Source organism: Polypterus senegalus, chromosome 3 (genome assembly GCF_016835505.1).
Source record: "Polypterus senegalus isolate Bchr_013 chromosome 3, ASM1683550v1, whole genome shotgun sequence".
Classification (NCBI taxonomy): Eukaryota; Metazoa; Chordata; class Cladistia; order Polypteriformes; family Polypteridae; genus Polypterus; species Polypterus senegalus.
In genome coordinates, this window is record NC_053156.1 from 305,664,553 (window position 1) to 305,680,261 (window position 15,709).

Here is a 15,709-nt window from a genome sequence, read left to right on the forward strand (position 1 = left end):
AAAATGCACAAAGTTTATAAGGGCCAGCACCACGTGTGCCAACGGATGGGGGAGTGGGGGGATAATGGTCAGGAAACCCCCGATTGGCAAAATAAACTGCAGAAAGGCTACTGGTAAACCAGTTCAGGGTCACGGTGGAGGACAACAGGGTTTGGGGGGATTGGGCGACAATCCTGGACGGGACGTCAGGCCACCGTAGGAACAACTCAGGCACCATCACCCCCCCACCCCCCGCAAGTGGCATATTGAGATCTGCAGACTTCACAGGGATTAGCTGTCTCTCTGTTATCTAACGCTTCTCACATCTATCTATTATATAGCGCCTTTCACTCTGTCTATCTATCTATTATATAACGCCTTTCACTCTATCTATCTATTATATAGCGCCTTTCACTCTATCTATCTATCTATCTATCTATCTATCTATCTATCTATCTATTATATAGCGCCTTTCACTCTGTCTATCTATCTATCTATCTATCTGTTATATAGCGCCTTTCACTCTATCTATCTATCTATCTATCTATTATATAGCGCCTTTCACTCTATCTATTATATAGCGCCTTTCAATCTATCTATCTATCTATCTATTATATAGCGCCTTTCACTCTATCTATCTATTATATAGCGCCTTTCACTCTATCTGTCTATCTATCTATTATATAGCGCCTTTCACTCTATCTATCTATCTATCTATCTATCTATCTATCTATCTATTATATAGCGCCTCTTACTCTATCTATCTATTATATAGTGCCTTTCACGTCTGTTTTATAGCGACTTTTCGCCCCAGGACGCGCGCTCCACTCCCTTTGTCCACTGTCCGGATGTCTTGTCTTCTTTCGGGCTCTTCGGCTCGCTAACCCTTAAAGCCCTCCTCCTCGTCCTCCTCCTCCTCGTGAACGCGCACCCCTCCATTGCCGATTTCGACACTCCGCAGACACTCTCATTGCATTCCCCCAGCCGGCTTCTGCGGGCTCTTGTGACAAGTATGTGTCGGTCCGTTTTGCTGACTTCACAAGTTGTCACTTCCTCCTATTACTTTGTCACCTTTTTCTCAAATGCGACAGTGACATTGGTGTCCTCTGCTGTACCAGCAGACTCCGGCGCAGTTCTGTTTGTCCGCCCCGTGCGCTCTTTGCACTTTCGGCTGCCGACTCTCCCCCTTCGCTTTTCTATACGGTGCCTTTTCTTGCACATTGCAGCCCCACAGTGCGGTCCCCGTCCTGCACGAGTGTTTCCGTGTGTGCGGAATGTGCGCTCAGCTCAGGCGGGTTTCAAGTCTTTTATTGTTTTTGTCTTGTGAGTGGTCGCTCAAGGCGCTATATAAGTGTAAGCACGTACAAGTTCAGTGTCGAGTCAGGCAGTTGCAGTGATGGGCTGGACTGGCAGTCGGTAGTGGGCATTTAATATGGCGCTTTCTTCAATGGTATAGCGCCTTTCATCGGTCCTTCAGTAGTTTAGTTTGAGTTTTCCTCCAGTTTTGGGTGAAGTGGCTCACTTAGTGTGTGTCTGCAATGAAACCAGTTAGGCTCATAACCTTCAGAACCTATATAGCGCCTTTCACTCGTAATCCCAGGTGATGTAGTTTGATTCTTTCCATTAGTAGGGGTTGATTCTCTATCCTTGAGGCCTTATATAGCGCCTTTCATTACTGACCACTAACTAATCTGTAGCATTGCTCCGTGTTTGTGTCCTGCAGCTGCCTCAGTGTGGGCCGAGTGTGAGGCCAAAGGAGTGAGCAGTGAAGCTTCCAGTGTTTTTGGAACCAGTGCATGAAAACTCAAGGCGCTATATAGGTCTCCGTACATGTTCAGTGTGACTTCAGGCAGCTGGGGTGATCTGAACAGGACGCCGGTAGTGAACATCCTAGCTCCCTCCTTATAGAAGTTTATAGCGCCTTGCAATGGTGGATCACATTCCTGGTGCTTTCATGGTTTCTGACAGGTGATGTGATGTCCCGATGACACACAGGAGGTCCATGGTAAGGCATGAACCCCAGTCCTCCTGGTTGGTGGCTCAGCACTTCATCCACTGGGGGGCGCCACTGCCATCGCCTATTGCTGAGCTCACTTATTGTGGCCATAAATGAGTGGGGGCTGCTTGGGGGTACCTGGAGTGAATTCATGATGACGGAGAGTGATGGTGACAGACTGGATTGTTTGAGGTGGGCAGTGTCCCGTGTTACCAGGATGGGGGGCAGCAGCTCATTACAGCTTACTTGTCATCACTTTGTGAAGCCATTGCTCGATTCGGGGGGCTTCTCTGTCTGCTCTCTTCTTGGGTTGTTTGCTTCTCGGCCCTCTCACGTTTCACGATGTTTTGTTGTCCTTTGTCACTTTTCTCAGCCCGCCCAGCGAGTCTTGTCATTTATAAATGGCGTGTCATGGGTGTCAGGCTGGCCGCCCCTACACTTTTCTCGTACTTCACCCCATTCACCGCACAGTTGTCAGTGGGGGTCTTGCTTTTCTGGGCACTCCAGTCATTTTGTCTGTTCTAATGTCACCTTATCTCTTTACCGTTTGTAATAATAAAGTGTTGGGTTGCTAATCACGGAGGTTCGTCCTCTTGGGGTTTCTAACGTCTCATTTTATTTTGGCCAACTTTGATTTTGGGCTCATCTCGTCCTGCTCTTTGTTTGTGCGATGACATCACCAGGCACCACGGGTCACGTATGGCGGTGGTTCCTTGACATACGTAAACCGCACATTTTCATCTCCTGGTTGAATTTTCCTCACTAGATGGATTGTCTCACAGCACCCCTGACCCGAACGGACCACCAGTCTGTCCTCCTGTTGCTGTCATGGGGGTCACTGCGATAGGAAACTGGGATTTGTCCCCAGACTGCGTGTCTTTTCAGTGACACTTCCAGGTTCTCGGGTTTTGAACTTTTGCTCATGTTTGACTTTTGCTGCTGGCAGCCATTTAGACTGCCATTATTGTGGTCTCAGAACTGCCCAGCTTTGGACCCCTTTGGACCCCTTTGGACTGCTGTATCTTTAAACTTTGCTTCTCTTCATCTCCTGATCCACCAAACATAACAAAGTCCAACTTTTCTTCTGATCTCTGGCAAGGCAAGCATTGGAAACCTGAAGTTCCACCAGGCTGCCAGCAGAGGGCAGCGTTTCCGTTTTGAAGCGCCCCACAATGCCCAGGTCATGTGACACAACTTTTCCTGGGATTTCCAGTCGTCACCTCCATTGTCATAATCTTAGCCAGTCGGTGGCAGTTGGCATCCCAATCAGTCACTTAATGTGCCATACCCAGCTGCTCTGTGACTGGCAAGGACGGACTGAAGAAGGTTTAATCTTCTCATTGGTCGATGGGGCGGACTCTTTACATGTGACAGTTGAGGACCAATGAGCTTTCAGCCAGCAATACAAAGCATAGAAGACAGCGGCGCAGAAGACGGACCCTCACCAACGGTAGAGAAGCTCCATGTCTTGGGTCTTATGTACTAAAACAGGGTGGGGGGGCACAAGAGGTGAAGTCCCGAGCCGACATCTGAACTCGCTGCGGCTGTCATAGGCGGCCAGTACAGGGTCAGGCAGCACGCTATTGGCTGTCAGATAAAGGGGTGGGCACACGCACACTGGAAGACTGGTGGGCGCTCGGTCAGTAAATGTGATGTGGGCTGTGACTTCTGGTCGTGTCACTTGATGTTGCGCAGTGACGAGATCAGTGGCAGCAGTTGACAAATCTGACAGACCCCATGACATGGGACATGAACTGAAGCCTGCAGTTTCAAAGCAGCTGGGAGATGGTGAGGGGCTGTGGATCATTCGGGACCCTCCTTAATGGTGGGCAAGTAAACGAAAGTAGAGACAAACTCCAAACCAAATGAGAGCGGATGCTGCTGCCATCCTGCGGGGTCTCTCTTAGGCAAAAGTGTGCTGGCGGTCCATCGTTTTCTGAAGTCCGCTTCTGGTGACCCTGCTCTGTAGCCACAAGGGGGCACCCCTGTGCCCCAGACCACGATGTTACCCAACATTATTCTGGGCTTTTATTTGCCACCCACACTTGGCGGAGCCCTGTGACCCTGATAAGGACAAAGTGGGTTAGAAAATGAGTGACTGACTTTCAAAGAAGCAGCAGGCAGAGTCTCAGATGGCAGCAGTTTGTGGGTCACTTCATGAAACTCGGACTCCTCGAGGTCCCTCTGAGGGTCTCTTTCAGACTGGACCTGCGACCGCTTCCATCATCCTGGCATTGCTCACCCGGAGATCGTGCAAGTCTGGAGGAGATTGGCATAGTCAGTGGTGCTCTAAGGTGGCACCTAGAGACCCTGACAGGGTTGTACTTCACGAGTCATGCCATCCTGCGGGTGTCTCGGCCAGACTGAATGCTGCCACCTGCTCCCTGGCACTCGCATTTGCTCGCCCACTCCATTTATCATACATGCCAGGATGAAGAAGGTAAGGGTCGAGTCTCAAGTGTCAACGTCCTGCCACCAAGCCCTGGGTTGTCTGTCCTTCCTCTTTGGCACTTACAGTTTAACCCCAGAAAATTGACAAGAAAAAATGTCATTTGGTGTAAACAGAAAACGTCACCATAAATGTAGTGGAAAAGGTCACTCTGGTGTCCAGTGCTGTGCGGGTGCAGATTTAGGACACTTTTGAGAGAGCCACCAACGCATGGCCCGATGTCACAATCAGGTCTGTGGCCACTGCGTGTTTCTCTATTTTATCTTTTGCTTGCACATGAGAGGGTAGAACGCCAGTGGCTGCCCACCATGATGGATGTGCCCCTCGTGTTCTTGCAGGCGGCCACAGTGCCAGGCTTAGTGACATCCACGTTTCACCAACCCGGACAGGGACACTTGCTGTGTTGTGAATGGGGCTTAGGGGGTCAATGCCTTGCTGCTCCTCCCCTGCAGCTTTATGAGTGTGAGGTCACCAGGCGTGTCACCAAGTCACATCGTCCTCATTGTCTCTCCGTCTGAGCCATGCCTCAGCCTCTGTTTGTTCTTGCACATTGCAGCCCCACTTTGTGTTCTGGCTCCTCCCCACTCATAAATATTGATGAGCGGCCAAAGAAAGGCCGAACCCACCAGAATATTCCCGAGGTTTTTGCTGCATGATGTTGTTTCATCCAGGGGATGGCAGCAGAGCACCAAATGCCCCGAGCGTTGTTCAGGCTTAGCACCGCTTGTTGGATCACAACCCTGAGTACTCCGGGATTATTGTTCTTACATAGAATTCCGAGCCCAAGTGACACTCCACGGAGGGCCGAAGAGGTGGGACCCTGGAGCTAAAGCTGTGGTCATGTGACTCGACGTCTGCTCTTTGGGTGGGTGTAAGAAGCAAGGCTAGCAGTGATGGCGTTTCCCCAGGGGGAGGCGCCGATGTGCTAAGGACAGCAGCATGGAGTGCCAGCTCCCTGGGCGTGTGTGTCACACTCGGCTTACTTAATCTGCCATCGCACGTTTGCATTGTTTGTTTTAAAGAATTGTTTTCTTCCACATTGTGAGATACGTTCTTGGCGTTATGAATTCCGCAGGTTCAGATTTGTATTTTATCATTTGTGCTCTTTAGTTATTCGGAGCCATTTTCAGTTTCATTGTTCTTGTCGCAGCGCCATTTTGTTTTCAGCACTGATAGGCTTGTGGCAGTGCCAGCAGTGCCCCATTTAACTAACCAATGTTAACAGTAAATGTCGCCCACCATTGCACGTGTGTGATTTGTGTCTCCTCCTTTGACCTCCGCCTCCATAGGCCCTGACCTGGGAAGGGGTGGGGCCAATGCTAAAGAGGCGGGGCTAGGCTTCCTGTCCTAGTGACTGATTGGAGCTGTGGAGGAAATAGATGACAGCATTAGCAATGGCGCCCCCTCTAGCCTAGGGGTGGCACTTACGGGTGATCCGTCAGCACATGTGCGTGGCGCAGGGTTCATCGCCGTTTTGAGGTTCCATCGTTCAGGGGGGAAGACATTGCTCAGTTGTTGGATGTCATTCGTTCAACGCTCGCTCGACTGGAAACTCAGCTGTCACTTCAAGTAAATTTGGGGATCAAAGTCCCAGACGTCCGTGTCACTTTTGTCACTTTGTGCGACAGCAGTGCTAGTTTAGCTGTTCTGTCTAAGCAGACCAGAGGAAGCCGTCAAGTGGAGCCGCGCCAAGAGTCGCTAAGCAGGAGTCCAGCAACACAACGTGCATCATGGAAAATCATCGCCATGCACACGCCGACCTTTCTACGGCCACATCGTCGACGCGGCCCCCAGGGAATTCAGGGACACGTCGTCATGGCAACCATCAACAGCACTGCTGAAAAAAAAAATGACGGCAACCACCAGAAAAACAAAATGGCGTCACGGCAGAATGCTCTCAGGGAGGCTCCGATGACAAAATCAACTCTCCTTGGATTTCATTTCATTAATCGGCCAGCCGGGATAGAATTAAACCACCAGGAGCCATGGCAGGGGAAGGAGAAAGGTGGCACCAGTGGGACTCTGTCTGTCTGTCGTTCATGGCTGAGTTTCTGAGGCTGTGGGTGGCATCTTGACCTTTGACCCCCTGCTCGCTTGTCGTGCTGCCCTGCCTGCTCATTGTGACTCATTTCAGCTTTTTGTGTCATTTCTGCTTGTTCATTCCTGGAGGCGGGGCCACCTTGGCTCCTCCCCCTGCCTTTACTTTCCACTATGGGGGTCGTTGAGTTTGTAAGCAGATGTGCCGCCAGTGTTGTCTTTTCTATGGCATCGCGGTGAGGCTGGTCAGTGGTCCTTCACCCGGCCATTACAACAGAAGGACAGTGGGAGGCGCTACCCCTGTACAAAGGCTGGCAGCCTCCCCTTGGTGAAGCTTCCATTTCAGTAATTGCAGGGCAGCATGGGAATTGTAGTCCAGATGGGTGGCCCTCTGGGGGTATTTGGGTGCCACTAGAGAAATCTGCCATTATAATGCCCCAGCCTGACCCAGAAGTTCTTCCTGGTGGCAATGCCATCGTGCTGGTGGGAGAGGAGGAGGACAACGGTCACCTGGGGAGGACTGGAGAAGGAAAAGGAGGAGGAGGAGGAGACAAAGATGGGGAAACAAAAGGAATTGTATTGTGCATTGAAGAAGACCAAGAAGAAGAAGAAGGCTGCCTGAAGGTGCGTGTGAATGATGTCACCTAGATGTCACATGCTGCTCATTTCTTTACCTGAGGCTTTGGATTTTGCTTTCAGATTCTGGACTGGAGATGCTCACCTTGAGGGGTCTGGTCAGACATTGTCTTCTTATTCACCTGATTTTGTTAACGCAGCTCTAAAGACTGAATTGTCTTGACAAGCCGGAGGTTTACGGTTTGCTCTCCCTTGACTTTGATTGTATTTGGAACTTTTAAAGGCAGCTTCCTCATTTTGGGGCTGAACAGGCCGAAGCCTGCAGCTAGTAGTTAAGGGGGAGGCCACTAAGACGGTCCTGGTCTGCTGTGGGGCTCATTTTGGTGGGAGGTGTGTGTGTGTTGTGTGAGACCCCCAACCTGGAGCTTCTGTTCACAACACTGCTGAGTAGAAAAGCAGAAGAATGTAGAATTGGGGGCTTAAAATGCCAGAAGTTCAGGAACCCCAGGTTTTCTTTCATTTAAAGTCTTAAATGTCTTGACTACAAAAACGACTGGCACACAGAGCCAGCAGATGAATGGCAGCTTTCGATGCCACCAGGTGGCCATTGACCAGTCGACTGTGAAAAGCGCTCACAACACACCGTCACTCTTAACGTTACCGGCCGCAGTCTCTGATGTGTCACCAGCGCTGCATTGGCCATTTCAAGGGTCACATCGATGATGTCATGCAGCTCGAGTTCTGGAGCCACGCCCCTAGCAACCAAGAAATGCATCCTAGCAACCATTCCACAAAATAGAGGCGCGTACATGAAAAACAGTAAACTTCTAACTGCATAACGTCAGACACAAAAATAAAAGAATTTCATGGAAATAATCGCCGATGTTCAAAACTTGACATTTTAATGACAAACACGTTGGGAGAAATTGAGCCAAAGCAGGAAAACGTCACCTGCACGACAAGACCGGGGGGCTCATTCATTCAGAAACCTTCACATTGGGACACACTTTACCTTTCACAGTCACAGGCGTTTTGTGGATGTCTGTGTGTGCGTGGCCCCGCCCCTAACTCCGCCCCTAACCCCGCCACCAATGGAATATGCTAATGAACCTCATGCATACGCAATCAGGATGCTGCAGAACTTCATTGGCTGGCAGAGCAGCCTGCTACCTGACACACTGAGACCCCCTGCACTTGGGTGGTCTCCGCACAACAACATAGCGCCCGTTCCTTCCTCTGCATTCTGGGGGACTGAGAAAGTGGGCCGTCACTGTCACCTGGCACATGTCACGATGTGACTGCTGCTCCAATGACTATGACATGTGACCCGCCTCAGCCCCTTGGGTGCCAGCAGGGGGCGCCTTATTCTGTCGGGCACCAAGTGAACCTCTAAGGCGGCAGAAGCACTCCAAGGGTTTTATATGAAAGGAGCTGTCGGGATGAGGAGGAGGAGGAGGAAGACGAGGCAGAGAGAGTCACCGAGAGTGCTTGCTGTGTGTTAAAGTCAACGGTCACCCACAAATAACGTCTTTGTTCGTGGCAGACTCGTCTCCGAGGCCGTGAGTGTCGGCGGTCTGAGAAGCTGCAGCGCCCCCTGGTGGTCGCAGCCCATAAAAACAAAACGCTAAGCAAACTTGTGGCTGTTAAGAATTCTTAGGCCGTAAACTGCTCAGAGAGCCCGACGCCGCCACGTCTGACACACAGCACTCTGATGATGTCACACAGCGAGACCACACCCTAGCAACGAGGCAATGTGTCCTAGCAACAGTGTCACATCAAAAACGAAATGGCAACGCAGTTCAATGAAGAGCTCGAAAAAACTAAGAGTAGTGGCACAAGTAACGGTGACAAAGTGACCTCCGAGGCTCCCACCTCCCAAACGTAACCATGGAACATTCCAGAAACGCTTCATTCAAAGCAGAGGCGTCGTCTGTCACGTCACCCGCGTGGTGACGACGCCTTTCTTTTGCTCCAGTCACAGGTGACGTCACCTGATGTCACTCTTATGGCGGTCAGTGCCAGGGGACGTCCATGTCTGGCGCCCTCTAACTGCCAAGGTTTGTATGAGAAAACTGGAGTCTTAGTTCAGAAAGAGCTGAATAAAAACCGGGGGCTTCATTACAAGGACTACGCCCACACTAATTGTTACACTCCCATTGTTTCTTCCAAGTCGTTGTTTTCACCGCTTCCTAATCTCACACAATCCTCGGATTCTTTCCCTTCTCACTTTGACTCAACTGATCTTTGCGATTCCCATCCATCCATCTATTATCCAACCCGCTATATCCTAACTACAGGGTCACTGGAGTCTGCTGGGGCCAATCCCAGCCAGCACAGGGAGCAAGGCAGGAAACAAACCCCGGGCAGGGTGCCAGCCCACCGCAGGGCACACACACTCGGGGCAATTTAGAATCGCCAGTCCACCTCACCTGCATGTCTTTGGACTGTGGGAGGAAACCCGGGGAGGACCAGGGAAACGAACCCAGACGGCTCTCCCAACTGTGAGGCTACCCACTGTGCCACCGTGCCGCCCTCGATTCCCTTACGTCCTGCAGATTCCCCAGCCTCCAGGACTTCACTTGAGTTTCACCCCCCAACCTTCTCAGAAATCTCGGATCTCGTCTGCAGGTCTAAGCCACCCACCTGTCACTGTGACCCCCCTCATTTCTGCTCTCCTCCACTCCTCTGTCACCACCACTACAGTCGTTCAGTAATCCGATTTCTAACCCGCCCTTCAGCTTCACTCTCATAATAATCTGTATGAACAGTCCAAGTGTCCACAGTTCAGAAATGGCACTCGTTAAAATGACTAGCGACCTCCAGGTGGCAGCTGACTCTGGTTTCATTCGTATTCTCCTCCTCGTTGATCTGAGGGTGGCCTTTGTCACTTTTTGTCACACTCTCCTTAACAGATTATCTTTGATTGGCATCACCCGCACTCCAGCAGACTGGTTCAGATCCCACCTCTCAGGCCACACTCAGTGGGTTCACATCCTGACCCACCGTTGTCACTTCAGGGGGGCTCTGTCCTGGGCCCCCCCTTTTCATTACTGACCTCCTTCCCCTCACCGGCTGACCAAGTCACGGGTGTCACCTTCACAGTACATAATAAACCTGCTGTTCTTGATAAACAGAAACTGCACTCGTTAAAGTCGTCGATGACTTGCGGGTCAATGCAGACACTGGCCGTCTATCTGTCCTCATCCTCTTAGATCTGAGGGCCGCATTTGACACCATCGATGACAACATTCTTAGAAATCGCCTCAGCCAATGGGTGGGCCTCTCAGGCAGGGTCTCAAATTGGTTTGAATCCTACCTGGCAGGGAGAAACGTCTTTGTGAGTTGTGGTGATTATAACTCAAAGTCACCTGATATGTGATATGGTGGTCCAGTCCTGATGTCACTACACTGGTCACCTGTGTCATTCAGGATTGACTTTAAAATTCTGCTTCTGGTTTATAAAGCCTTAAATAATCTGCGCCATCTTATATATCAGAATGTCTGACATCTTATATTCCAAATCGTAACCTCAGATCATTAAATGAGGGTCTCCTTAGAATTCCAAGAACAAAACTTAATAGAAGTGGTGAGGCGGGCAGGCGGGCGGGCAGGCTTTGGGCAAATCTGGAGTAGCCTGCCAGTAGGAATTCACCAGGCTGATACGGTGGAGCACTTTAAGAAACAACAGCTGAAAACACGTTAGTGTAACACGGCCTTCTCCTAACTTCACTTGAACTTAATCCTGATACTCGTATGTTCAGTTCATCATAATTACTATTCACGGTGGCTCTAAAGTCCTTACTGACCTCAACTCTCTCTTCTGTTTCTGTTTCCTTTGCCACCTCCACCGACTCAAAGCACCCTGATGTCCAACAATGATGGACTACAAGCCAGAACATCAAGTGGCTCCATGAGAACCTTAACTACAAAGAGGACTGTTTCATTTGTGTGAGGTGGGATGTCCAGAGGGGACTGGGTGGTCTCGTGGCCTTTGACCCCCTGCAGATTTTATTTTTTTTTCTCCATTTTTTTTCTGTCCACCAAGGCCAGCAGTCTTTACTCCTTTTCTATGTTAACTAATGTGGCCTGATTGTAATTTCTTATTTTGTCTTTTATTTTTCTTCATTATGTAAAGCACTTTGAGCTACTTTATGAAATTGTGCGACAGAAATGAATATTATTGTTGTTACATCAGTGACATCTCCTGGCCTGCGTCACTTGAATTGTATTCACGCAACCAGACAACTGCCATCCTCATTCATAGCCTGGTCACTTCTCGTCTCCATTATTGCAATTCCCTTTTCTTTGGTCTTTCTCACAAACCTCTTTATAAACTTCAACTGGTCCAGAATTCAGCTGCCCACCCGCATCATTACCAGAGCCCCCCGCTCACCAAATCACTCCTGTCCTGCAGCAGCTTCATTGGCTTCCAGGTCAGTTCAACATTCAATTCAAATTCACCAACTAACTTTTAATGCTCTCCACACCCTCGCCCTCCATATGTGTCTGACTTCCTCCATGTTGTCATTCCCTCCTGCACCCTCCTCTTCCTCCATCCACCTGACTGGCACCCTTGATATTATTGATCTGGACTTTCAGAAAGCATTTGAGAGGTTAAATATATAGATAGATAGATAGATAGAGTGAAGGCGCTATATAATAGATAGATAGATAGATAGATAGATAGATAGATAGATAGATGAAAGGTGCTATATAGTAGATAGATAGATAGATAGATAGATAGATAGATAGATAGATAGATAGATAGATAGATAGATAGATAGATAGAAAGGCACTATATAAAAGATAGATAGATAGATAGATAGATAGATAGATAGATAGATAGATAGATAGATAGATAGATGAAAGGTGCTATATAGTAGATAGATAGATAGATAGAGTGAAAGACACAATAGATAGATAGATAGATAGATAGAGTGAAAGGCGCTATATAATAGAATAATAAAGAGTGATAACAATGCAGGTATAACAGACAATAACTTTGTATATTAACGTTTACCCCCCCAGTAGAACTGAAGAGTCTCATAGTGTCAAACTGATGTCAGACTGTCCAGCTCCGTGCCTACAATAGAGCCTGCCCTGCTCACCAGTTTGTCCCTCTTCTTTATGCTGCCTCCCCAGTACACCACCGTGTAGAAGAGGGCGCTCACCACAACCGTCTGGTAGAACATCTGCAGCATCTTATTGCAGATGTTGAAGGACGCCAGTCTTCTAATGAAGTTTAGTCGGCTCTGACCTCTCTTGCACAGAGCATCAGTATTGGCAGTCCAGTCCAGTTTATCATCCAGCTGCACTCACAGGTATTTAAAGGTCTTTACCCTCTGCACAGTCACCTCTGATGATCACGGGGTCCATGAGGGGTCTGGTCCTCCTAAAGTCCACCACCAGCTCCTTTGTTTTGCTGGTGTTCAGGTGTAGGTGGTTTGAGTCGCACCATTTAACAAAGTCCTTGATTAGGTTCCTATACTCCTCCTCCTGCCCACTCCTGATGCAGCCCACCATAGCAGTGTCGTCAGTGAACTTTTGCACGTGGCAGGACTCTGAGTTGTATTGGAAGTCTGATGTATGTTGGCTGAACAGGACCAGAGAAAGTCCAGTCCGCTGTGGTGCTCCTGTGCTGCTGACCACAATGTCAGACCTGCAGTTCCCGAGATGCACATACTGAGGTCTGTCTGTAAGATAGCCCACGATCCACCGATGTCACCAGGTGTGAGTCTACTGCCATCTCAGTCAGCTTGTCTCTAAGGAGCAGAGGTTGGATGGTGTTGAAGGTGCTAGAGAAGTCCAGAAACAGAATTCTTACAGCACCACTGCCTCTGTCCAGGTGGGAGAGGGATCAGTGGAGCATATAGGTGATGGCATCCTCCGCTGCCACCTTCTCCTGGTATGAGAACTGCAGAGGGTCGAGGGCATGGCGGACCTGTGGCCTCAGGTGGTGAAGCAGCAGCCACTCCTGGTCTTCATCAGATGTGACATCAGAGTGACAGGCCGGAAGTTGGTTGGGCATCAAATTAAAAGAAGTGTCAGTTCAGGGTATGGAGTGTCGATGGGTGCAGAATTGGCTCAGACACAGGAAGCAGAGGGTGATGATGGTGTGAGGAACCTCATCAGGACTGGCCGTTGTTAAAGGTGGTGACCAGCAGGGGGCAGTGAGGGATTCAGATAGAAATATAAGGGACAAGCTGGTTAAGGTTGCGGGTGATACTAAGACAGGTGGATTAGCAGATAATTTGGAATCCGTTATGTCATCACAGAAGGACAGGCCTGGGCAGATTAGTGGACGATGACATTTAATGTCAGGAAATGTAAAAATTACACTTAGGAAGTAAAAATACACAATGGGGGGTCGGAAAATCGAGAGTCCAACTTATGAGAAGAATTTAGGAGTCACAGTGGACTCTAAGATATCAACGTCCAGACGGTGTTCAGAGGCCATTAAGAAGGCTCACAGACTGTCAGGTTATATAGCGCCTTGACGTGTGGAGTACGAGTCACAGGAGGTTCTGCTCAGGCTGGTGAGGCCTCGTCTGGAGTCCAGGGTGCAGTTTGGGTCTCCATAAAGACAGAGCAGCACAAGAGAAGGTCCAGAGAAGAGCGACTAGGGTGACTATGGGGGGATACAGGGGACGAGTTATGAGGAAAGATTAAAAGAGCTGAGATGAGATGAAGATGAAGGAGATGAAGAGGAGACCTGAGTGACGGGTTTAAAATGATGAAGTGCATCAGTCCAGAGGGTCGAGACGATGACTTTACAATGAGGTCACCAAGGACACGGGGACACAGTTAGACTTGTGAAGGTTCAATGTCACACAAACATGAAGTTTTTCTTCACACAGTGGACCACAGACACTTGGAATAAGTGACCACGTCATGTGGAGGGCAGGAGGACTTGAGGGACTTTCAGAACTCGACTTGATGTTAGTAAGAGGACAGGACTGGTGGGCTTTGCTGGGCTGAATGGCCCATCGTCGTCCGGATTGTTCTATTCTCCTTGCCAGTCTTACCACCATGGCATTCAGTTGCTCTCGCACTCACTGCCCTCTGAGCTTAGAAATATCAATTCATTCTCACTTTTCAAATCTAAACTTGAAGCTCATTTTTATTAAGACGCCTTTTTCTCTTTTTTAATTTCAGTCGCTCTTTCTGATTTTAAACTTTGTATTTTCGTTTTGTGTTTTCTCTATTGTTGAAATGCATTATTAGTGCCTTTCACACGTGCTGGCTTCCCTTTCTTTATATAGCACCTTTCATCGGCGTCTGTCCAAGCTGGACCAGTGGTGCATGTGACTAATGTGGGACCCCTGCTGGTCGTTTCTGACCCCCATCTCCAGTTTCTATCCTGCGCAGAACAAACAGGTCCTTGATTGTCATTTGAAGAGTCCACACGTGTCCCATCCCCTCCAGACAGAGGTCCGCAGTCTGGTGCCCCCAGGTGCTGGCTGTCATCCGGTCAGGGGGTCCGGTTCTCTCAGCTTCCTTTGGCTTTGTTTAGATGTTGGAGGTCTTTGGCCATTTTTGTCATTCGCCTTCCCAGATTGGCTGAGTCGGACCCTTCTGGGTTTGCACTTTCGGACCCTACAGAGTGATTTTTCTGTTATGGTAATTGTTAAGTCTGCGTTAAGACCCCCACCGGCCCCTGGGTGACGTGATGAGTGGCGCTCCTTGGCAGAGAGTCACTCGTACTGTCACCAGTGCAGCACGTGGTTCTGTCATTTCTGCATATAGCGCCTTTTACTCGAGCCGACTCGTCTTTCGTATATAGCGCCTTTCATTGGTGCCTGTCATTTCTTGGCAGCCTTTTTCCTGCCGGGTGCCAAGGTTACGGTCAGGAATGCCAGGAATGCCTTCCTTGTTTTTAGTGACTCCCATGATAGGGTGGTGGCCACTAGGGGGCGGTCACACCTGCACTTGAGGTCCACTTCAGCGTTGGCCAGCTTGCCCTCGTCAGTCGGCGTCTTTCATGTTTCAAAGTTTGTTTAGAGAAGATTCTGCCGAATGGCCGGAGGCTTCACTCGCTGAGACGTAACAAGGAAGCGTGTCACGTCAAGTTGCCCCGAGCCCTTCGTGTTTCATCCTGTGCCAGCTGTTGATTTTGTTTGCACTTTCTGAATACTTTTGGCTTTTCTCTGCTCCTCTTCCTCCACAGGCTGCACCTAAAGTTCTGCGGGGCGCTGATTTATGACTCCCTCTAATGACTCCGGCAGAGCCACTAAAAAGAACATTTGTCACCGTTACGCATCTGTCGGCAGTCAAAACATCCTGAAAAAGGAACCGGGCCTGGCGAGGGAGTGGGCGTGGCCTATGTGCACACCCATATCCTGCCCTGTGTCAGTCAGTGTGCGTGGCACAGGTGCCAGCTTGAACTGCCAGCCATACCCCTCAGTGTCACAGAGCCAGGTAATGAAGAGACGCAGAACGCGTAGAGCGCTCTGTAGGGGGCAGCCCACGCCCAAAACCCACCAGTCGACACCTCACTTCCAACAACGCTGTTTGTTCCTAAAACTGCTTTGCATACACAGGATGTGCGCCAAGAAATAAAAAGAGCAAAAATAATAAGAAACATCAAGTGACAATCGCTATGTCATTAGTAGGACCTTTGAGTCCTTATTTACACAGTAATGTCACCTGGTGAGAAGGTCACAAGGCCAGAA